This window comes from Acanthaster planci, unplaced genomic scaffold, assembly GCF_054643075.1.
Source record: "Acanthaster planci isolate LZ-2023a unplaced genomic scaffold, COTS_SCS Contig47, whole genome shotgun sequence".
Lineage (NCBI taxonomy): Eukaryota > Metazoa > Echinodermata > Asteroidea > Valvatida > Acanthasteridae > Acanthaster > Acanthaster planci.
The window spans coordinates 78,839-89,319 of NW_028257671.1; positions in this window are offsets into that span (position 1 = coordinate 78,839).

A 10,481-nucleotide genomic window follows, 5' to 3' on the forward strand; every position below is an offset into this window, starting at 1 on the left:
GCTTTCAAATGCCACCGCGATTTTCAGAGTTGGACCATTGTCAGTCTTTTTAGGGGTTGACATACGAAGTCAACTTTGCTCTGGATTCCGCCCTGTAACGCGTTGTCAGAGGGAAAATTGCAAGACAGTAAGAAGCAGTGGGACAAAAACCAATGGCTTATTTATGGATATTTCAAGAACTACAACAACCATGGAATTGAAATGCACATCACAGGAATATGTGAGCTTTGAGATGCCACCGAGATTTGCAGATTTGGGCCATTCTCAGTCTTTTCGGGGGTAGACATACGAAGTCAACTTTGCACGGGATGCCGCCCTCTAACGTGTGGATGACGGGAAAATTGCAGGAAAATAAAAAAACGTGGAACAATAACCATTACCTTCTTCTCAAGATATTTCAATAAATACAGCAAATATGGAACTGCAACTTACATAAGTTGAGAGAGGAACATGTTAGATTCCAGATGCCACCGCGATTTTTAGAGTTGGACCATTGTCAGTCTTTAAAGGGGTAGACATACGAAGTCAACTTTGCTCTGGATTCCGCCCTCTTACGCGATGTCAGAGGGAAAATTGCAAGAAAATAAGTAGCAGTGGGACAAGGATTATTGGCTTCTTTTCTGAAAATTAAACAAAATACAGCAAATATGGAATTGAAGCTCTGGTAAGTAGAGAGAGGAACATGTGCTTTTCCAGAAGCCAGCGCGATTTTCAGATTTGGACCATTCTCAGTCTTTTTGGGGTCAGACATACGAAGTCAACTTTGCGCGGGATTCCGCCCTCTAACGTGTGGACAACTGGGAAATTGCAAGAAAATAAAAAACGTGGGACAAGAACCATTACCTTCTTCTCGAGATAGGGAAAATGTCATAGGGAAAATTGCAAGAAAATAAGAAGCAGTGGAACAAAAACCAATGGCTTATTCCCGAATATTTAAATAACTACAATAAACATGGAATTGAAATTCCCTTCAGAGGAAAATGTGAGCTTTAAGATGCCACAGAGATTTTCAGAGTTGGACCATTCTAAGTCTTTTCAGGGGAAGCCATACGAAGTCAACTTTGCCCGTGATTCCGCTCTGTAACACGATGACAGAGGGAAAATTGCAAGAAAATAAGAAACAGCGGGACAAAAACCAATGGCTTATTTATGGATATTTCAAGAACTACAACAGCCATGGAATTGAAATTCACATCACAGGAATATGAAAGCTTTAAGATGCCACCGTGATTTTCAGATTTGGGCCATTCTTAGTCTTTTTGGGGTCAGACATACGAAGTCAACTTTGCTCTGGATTCCGCCCTGTAAACGTGTTGCCACAGGGAAAATTTCAAGAAAATAAGAAACAGTGGGAAGATAACCATTGGCTTTCTTTTCCTGATATTTCAATAAATACACCAAATATGAAATTGAACCTCGGGTAAGTAGAGAGAGGAACATGTGCCCTTTTCAGATGCCATCGCGATTTTCAGATTTGGACCATTCTCATTCTTTTTGGGGGTCAGACATAGGAAGTCAACTTTGCACTGGATGCCGCCCTCTAACGATGGATGACAGGAAAATTGAAGGAAAATAAAAAAACGTGGGACAAGAATCACTACCTACTTCTCAAGATATTTCAATAAATACAACAAAAATGAAATCAAAACATACATAAGTTAAGAGAGGAACGTGCTGGCTTTCAGATGCCACCGCGATTTTTAGAGAGTTGGACCCATTGTCCGTCTTTAAAAGAGTAGACATACGAAGTCAACTTTGCACTGGATTCCGCTCTGTAACGCGATGTCAGACGGAAAATTGCAAGAAAATAAGAAGCAGCGGGACAAAAACCAATGGCTTATTCCGGGATATTTCAATAACTACAACAAACATGGAATTGAAATTCACTTCACAGGAATATGTGAGCTTTAAGATGCCACCGCGATTTTCAGAGTTGGACCATTGTTGGTCTTTTCAGGGGTAGACATACGAAGTCAACTTTGCACGGGATTCCGCTCTGTAACGCGATGTCAGATGGAAAATGGCAAGAAAATAAGAAGCAGTGGAACAAAAACCAATGGCTTATTCCGGGATATTTCAATAACTACAACAAACATGGAATTGAAATTCACTTCAAAGGAATATGTGAGCTTTAAGATGCCACCGAGATTTTCAGATTTGGACCATTCTCAGTCTTTTTGGGGACAGATAGACGAAGTCAACTTTGCGCGGGATTCCGCCCCGTAACGTGTTGTCAGAGGGAAAACTGCAAGACAGTAAGAAGCAGTGGGACAATGACCATTGGTTCCTTTTCTGGATATTTCCATAAGTACACCAAATATGAAATTGAACCTCTGGTAAGTAGAGAGAGGAACATGTGCCCCTTTTTAGATGTCACCACGGCGATTTTCAGATTTGGACCATTCTCAGTCTTTTTGGGGTCAGATATACGAAGTCAACTTTGCGGGGGATTCCGCCCTCTAACGTGTGGACAACTGGAAAATTGCAGGAAAATAAAAAAACGTGGGACAAGAACCATTACCTTCTCGAGATAGGGAAAATGTCATAGGGAAAATTGCAAGAAAATAAGAAGCAGTGGAACAAAAACCAATGGCTTATTCCCGAATATTTAAATAACTACAATAAACATGGAATTGAAATTCACTTCAGAGGAAAATGTGAGCTTTAAGATGCCACAGAGATTTTCAGAGTTGGACCATTCTAAGTCTTTTCAGGGGTAGACATACGAAGTCAACTTTGCACGTGATTCCGCTCTGTAACGCGATGTCAGAGGGAAAATTGCAAGAAAATAAGAAGCATCGGGACAAAAACCAATGGCTTATTTATGGATATTTCAAGAACTACAACAGCCATGGAATTGAAATTCACATCACAGGAATATGAAAGCTTTAAGATGCCACCGTGATTTTCAGATTTGGGCCATTCTTAGTCTGTTGGGGGTCAGACATACGAAGTTAGCTTTGCACGGGATTCCGCTCTGTAACGCGATGTCAGAGGGAAAATTGCAAGAAAATAAGAAGCAGTGGAACAAAAACCAATGGCTTATTCCGGGATATTTCAATAACTACAACAAACATGGAATTGAAATTTACTTCAAAGGAATATGTGAGCTTTAAGATGCCACCGAGATTTTCAGATTTGGACCATTCTCAGTCTTTTTGGGGACAGATAGACGAAGTCAACTTTGCGCGGGATTCCGCCCTGTATCGCGTTGTCAGAGGGAAAATTTCAAGAAAATAAGAAGTAGTTGGAAGATAACCATTGGCTTCTTTTCCTGATATTTCAATAAATACACCAAATATGAAATTGAACCTCGGGTAAGAAGAGAGAGGAACATGCTAGCTTTCAGATGCCACCGCGATTTTCAGAGTTGGACCATTGTCAGTCTTTAAAGGGGTAGACATACGAAGTCAACTTTGCACTGGATTCCGCCCTGTAACGCGATGTCATAGGGAAAATTGCAAGAAAATAAGAAGCAGTGGAACAAAAACCAATGGCTTATTCCCGAATATTTAAATAACTACAATAAACATGGAATTGAAATTCACTTCAGAGGAAAATGTAAGCTTTAAGATGCCACAGAGATTTTCAGATTTGGACCATTCTAAGTCTTTTTGGGGACAGATAGACGAAGTCAACTTTTTGCGGGATTCCGCCCTGTAGCGTGTTGCCACAGGGTAAATTGCAAGAAAATCAGAAGGAGTGGGGCAAGGATTATTGGCTTCTTTCGCGAATATTTCACAAAATACAGCAAATATGGAATTGAAGCTCTAAGTAGACAGAGGACCATGTGCCCTTTCAGAAGCCAGCGCGATTTTCAGATTTGGACCATTCTCAGTCTTTTTGGGGTCAGACATACGAAGTCAACTTTGCGGGGGATTCCGCCCTCTAACGTGTGGACAACTGGAAAATTGCAAGAAAATAAAAAACGTGGGACAAGAACCATTACCTTCTTCTCGAGATAGGGAAAATGTCATAGGGAAAATTGCAAGAAAATAAGAAGCAGTGGAACAAAAACCAATGGCTTGTTCCCGAATATTTAAATAACTACAATAAACATGGAATTGAAATTCACTTCAGAGGAAAATGTGAGCTTTAAGATGCCACAGAGATTTTCAGAGTTGGGACCATTCTAAGTCTTTTCAGGGGTAGACATACGAAGTCAACTTTGCACGTGATTCGCCTCTGTAACACGATGTCAGAGGGAAAATTGCAAGAAAATAAGAAGCAGCGGGACAAAAACCAATGGCTTATTTATGGATATTTCAAGAACTACAACAGCCATGGAATTGAAATTCACATCACAGGAATATGAAAGCTTTAAGATGCCACCGTGATTTTCAGATTTGGGCCATTCTTAGTCTTTTTGGGGTCAGACATACGAAGTCAACTTTGCTCTGGATTCCGCCCTGTAACGTGTTGCCACAGGGAAAATTTCAAGAAAATAAGAAACAGTGGGAAGATAACCATTGGCTTCTTTTCCTGATATTTCAATAAATACACCAAATATGAAATTGAACCTCGGGTAAGTAGAGAGAGGAACATGTGCCCTTTTCAGATGCCATCGCGATTTTCAGATTTGGACCATTCTCATTCTTTTTGGGGTCAGACATAGGAAGTCAACTTTGCACTGGATGCCGCCCTCTAACGATGGATGACGGGAAAATTGAAGGAAAATAAAAAAACGTGGGACAAGAATCACTACCTTCTTCTCAAGATATTTCAATAAATACAGCAAATATGGAATCGAAACTTACATAAGTTGAGAGAGGAACGTGCTGGCTTTCAGATGCCACCGCGATTTTTAGAGTTGGACCATTGTCCGTCTTTAAAAGGGTAGACATACGAAGTCAAATTTGCACTGGATTCCGCTCTGTAACGCGATGTCAGACGGAAAATTGCAAGAAAATAAGAAGCAGCGGGACAAAAACCAATGGCTTATTCCGGGATATTTCAATAACTACAACAAACATGGAATTGAAATTCACTTCACAGGAATATGTGAGCTTTAAGATGCCACCGCGATTTTCAGAGTTGGACCATTGTTGGTCTTTTCAGGGGTAGACATAGGAAGTCAACTTTGCACGGGATTCCGCTCTGTAACGCGATGTCAGAGGGAAAATTGCAAGAAAATAAGAAGCAGTGGAACAAAAACCAATGGCTTATTCCGGGATATTTCAATAACTACAACAAACATGGAATTGAAATTCACTTCAAAGGAATATGTGAGCTTTAAGATGCCACCGAGATTTTCAGATTTGGACCATTCTCAGTCTTTTTGGGGACAGATAGACGAAGTCAACTTTGCGCGGGATTCCGCCCTGTAACGCGTTGTCAGAGGGAAAACTGCAAGACAGTAAGAAGCAGTGGGACAATGACCATTGGCTCCTTTTCCGGATATTTCCATAAGTACACCAAATATAAATGTAGTATGTTGAGGGGGCTCCGCGTAGAGCCGGGGTATCAATTGTCTCTTGACAGACGAACAGATGCCCTGAGACACGGCTGTCTGATTTTGATGATTCTGGCATTTATTCCAGCTCTCCCAAAATTTGAGTAGACTTCCAGTCAGTCACAGCAGGTACAGGTAATAAATGATGTGAAAGTGATGAGTATCCCCCCTGATTCAAGAATTATCCCCTGGCAAACATATAGTGGTGAGTCTTCCCTCGTGACACTCAGGGCGCCATGTCGTTTTCAGTGTCAGCAACACGTAACAACAACCCAACTCCCCAAAACGACAACTTTTTACGTACGTTCCAACGGAAGACCCCAATTCTGTTGTTCTCCCTGACCCGAGGTCACACACCGTCTTCCCAGATACAAGGTCTATTTTTAGTACATACATACGGATACCAGGTACTCAATTTAGAACAACGGAGCGCCCTCTCGTGATATAAATACCATTATACCAACGAGTTCAATAGTCAAATGTGTACGTGCTTAATACTGAAACTTATTTGTTGCTGAAACCCTTCCGCTACATCCTCCCCTACTTTAACGATCTGCGCCTGAAGATCGCAGGGATTACTAATCAATACAAACTATGATTTTTTTAACAATTTCAGTTAAATAAACAGCAGAACAGACCATGTAACACAATGTGTCCATTTGTACAATGATAACTCTTGCTACTCTTAGCAAAGCAGAATACTGACATACATCAAGTTAGACAGTAGACCCAGAGGGGTTTTTTTGGTCAATTTACAAAACTCGAAATTCAAAAACTTAACAAGCCGGCTGAGTGTCTTCTCGTAATGCATCATACCCAACTGGTTTAAGTGTACCCCGTCAAGGATAAAGCTAGGATTTCTCATGGACCTGTGTCGCCACAGCCACCATCTATCCTCTGTGAATGTTGAACACTCTAGCAACTCATTGAAACATTGTACTCTTTCATTGAACTCTTCTAATGAAACTTGGTAACTTCTCATGCCACTTTGTTCGTGGTAAAACGGTAACAATACACCACCCTCTTGCGTAATACCCCAACTTGAAAACTCTTTAACTAATTTACACATAGAGACATGTACCGCCTCCGGACTATTCTCCCTAGAACACAGATCATTGGTTCCCAGATCAAGAATAAGCACCTTAGGTGAAGCCTCCCTAAGTTGATTCAAATATCGCTGAGGGTCTCTTAGCACACGGCCAATTGTGAGACCACCCTCCCCAAGACACTTTATCGAATAAGTACCTCTCGACAACTCAATATCAAAATATCCACGCTGGTGGCGAAGGCGTTTAACAAAACTATGTCCCAAAACAATACAACCATGTGAACTACTTCCATTGGTAATGGGACTCACCAACACACATTGCCCGCTTGAATTACACCCAATGATTAACCACAAACCTGACTACGGTGGCTGTAGACACTGCGCTGCTATCCAGTTGGGGGCGCCCGCAAGGAAGCTGGATACCCCAGTCCTTCCCAACAGTCGGCCTTTAAACCAACCTTCAGCCATACACAGGGCACTACCAACCAACCCTTGGTATTAAATACTCAGCGCACCCGCTGACCTTGGCAAATGAAATGGGTTCTTATGCTTCCCACGGGTACTCCGCTTGGATCTCCAAAGAGGCTTTACATCCTACTAGACCCCGTGGCTGGCTCCCCTACTTTGTGTTGGTCAACCAGCTTCGCACCCGAACTCGGAGTCTGCTCTGCAGCATTACCACTGGTTTCAATAAAACCCCAATCAGAGTCATCTGACTCAGTTTCACTACTACTGCTTGACTCCCCAAATTCTGGCGGACAAACCCGTAACAACCTTCTGTGAACACTCTTTTGTTCCCCTCCCAGTAATGGTCGGATGTGATACACATCACCATGGTCATTAACTCCAACAACTACATAGGGTGTGCTCTCATATGCATTTGCCAATTTGTGTCGCCCCCGAAATGCACATTTCTTCAACAACACTTGTGTACCAGTTCCAATAGGTTTTGCAGTAGCTTTCACATCGTAAGCAGCCCTTGTTACGGTTACAAACCTTAGCTACTCTATCACTGACTAGTTCGTTAGCTCTATCAATTAACTGTGACTGCTCTTTACAAAGTCTTGGCCCCAATCACTGTCAGTTTTCCCAAGAAGCTGATCTAAAGGAATAGTTGGTTCTCTCCCAAAACATGAGAGTATACGGTGCCTCCCCAGTCACACAATGTGGCGTGGCATTATATACAAACACTAAATGAGCCAAGAACTCAGGCCACTTGCGTCTATCCCGCTCACTAAGGGACTTAATTAATCCGAACAATGTTCTATTGAACCGTTCTGCCTGTGAATTTCCTTCAGGGTGATAGGGTGTTGTTCTAGATTTAGTTATCCCATACAAAGCACAAAGTTCCCGGATTACTTCCCCTTCGAAATTCCTTCCCTGATCGCTATGTATCTACTAGGGATCCCGAAACGAGTGAACCAATGCTGTATAAGAGCTTTGGCTACCGTAACAGCAAGTTGATCTTTGCAAGGTACCGCCTGCACAAATCTGGTATAAACATCTGTAATGACAAGAACATCTTCATAACCACCCTTTCCCTTGTCAAGCTTCACAAAGTCAATCGCCACAACCTCGAGCGGTCTAAACGCAAGTAGGTGACGCATAGGCGTCCTGGGTTTAGGTTCCATGGCCTTCGCGGTTATACACTGCCTACACTGACTAATATAACGGCGTACCATGGTAGCCATGTTGGGCCAATAGACTCGCCTCCTTAAGAGTGAGCAAGTCCTGGTAACACCCTGATGTCCCCATCCATCATGACAACCCTGCATCACCCGAGGGATGAGACATTTCGGCAGTAAAATCTGAAACAACTCTCCATGCAATGGATCGTTGACCTGACGGCAGAGAACCCCGTCACGTTCAACAAAACGCGGCCACTGCCACCCCCACGCTTTCAACTCGGGTGACTCAGAACCCAAATCCGCCACTGGCTCCCCTGGACGCCAACCTGCCTCCCAACGCCTCCAAACAATTCCTAACTCCGGATCGTCCTTTTGCAAGGCCGACAACTGGTCTGAAGTCCATGATGGAAACACACTCGGCGGGTTTCCGCTTGGAGAGTGATCCTGCACATTTGACTCACGAACGGCAGCCCGTGAGACATCTACCCGAAGTGGAACTGAAGTGGAGTGTACCATTGACTGGAACACCTGTTCAACCTCACTGGCTGAACAATAACAATGGCCAGGATACCGGCTAACAGCATCTGCACACTTATTACTAACCCCTGACCTGAACTGAACGCCAAAGTTAAATGCAGCAAGTTGAGCAACCCATCTCATCTCACACGCCCCTAACTTTGCAGTTTTTAGATGTGCAAGAGGGTTATGATCTGTCAACACTGTAAATCTCGCCCCCACGAGGTAATCACGAAATTTATCGACAATCGCCCACTTTAACGCTAACAACTCTAGTTTAAACGAACTATAGTCTGGATAATTACGCTCAGCACCCCTAAGCCCCCTGCTAGCGTAAGCAACTGGATGTCGCCTCCCTTGCTCATCTTCTTGGGCGAGGCATGCCCCTAAGCCTTTCAATGAGGCATCGACCTCCAGCACAAACGGCTTAGTGAAATCTGGGTACTTAAGCACCGGAGCCTCCGTGAGCACCTGTTTCAACCTACAGAATGCCTCATCGGCCTCTGCTGTCCACTCAAACTTCTTTTGATTCACAACTGGCTTTCCCTTGACCAATGAGGGCAATAACTCATGGAGAGGTGCTGCAATCTTAGAAAACCCGGCAATAAACCTCCTATAATATCCTGCCAATCCTAAGAACGACCTCAGCTCCCCAGATCTTGTGGGACCCGGCCAGTCTTTGCCCCTTTGGACCTTGTCGGCATCGACAGAAATGCCTTCAGAACTCACAACATGTCCTAAGTAAGTTACTTGTGACTGGAAGAAATGACACTTCCCCCCTTTTACCTTCAATCCAAAGTCAGCAATTTTGGTGAACACTTTACCTAGCCTACTAATGTGTTCCTCTACATCGCCAGAGAAATACAAGGATATCGTCCAGATATATAAGAAGCTCGGTGAGGTTCATATCACCTAAACACATTTCCATTGTGCGTTGAAAAGTGCCCGTGCATTTACAAGCCCGAAAGGCATCCGGGTGTACTCGAATAACCCAAAAGGAACACGAAAAGCAGGCTTTGGAATGGACTCCGTATCCATTACAACCTGATGATACCCGTGCGCAAGATCGAGAGATGAAAAGTAGCGCGCACCACGCAGAGCCTCCAACGATTCATCGATACGCCGCAGCGGGAACGCGTCGCGTATCGTCTTCGCGTTTAGCCTCCGATAATCAACACATATGCGAACAGCACCATCCCGTTTCTTAACGAGAACAATGGGGACTCGCATATGGACTGCCACTCCTCTGGATGATACCCTGCTCCAAAAACCTCTGAAGCAACTCCTTAACCTCTCAATATACTGTGGAGGTATCCTACGAAACGCTTGACTCACTGGCACATCAACAACAGTGTGTATCTTGTGTGGAACTTTGTCACATGTACCCAAGTCAAGTGAATCCTTAGAAAATACAGCATCGTGTTTCTGAATCAAATGTACAACACGATCTAGCTCTTCACTACTCAAATCACATGAACCTAAGTCCACTCCTGGTGGTAACTGATAATAAACTTCCATCCTTATATACATGTATCTCAGACTTCTGTGGTTCATCGCTCCCCAATACTGAATCTGACTCTGGAGGACTCTGCTCCTCCGGACCCGTGTCGTAATAACTATCCACCCTGACAGGGTCATTATCCTATTGACAGAAACGTTCACTTGACTACCCTCCAAATCACAATCAACCTGAACGGCTGGGGACACCTCACTGAGGAATGCCACCTGAGAATGTGGGGGAATAGCTAACATTTGTGCACCCATATTAGCTACAAGAACATTAACCTTGTTCCCACGCACAACTTCACATGCATCATAGACCCTTAAGCCACTGCTT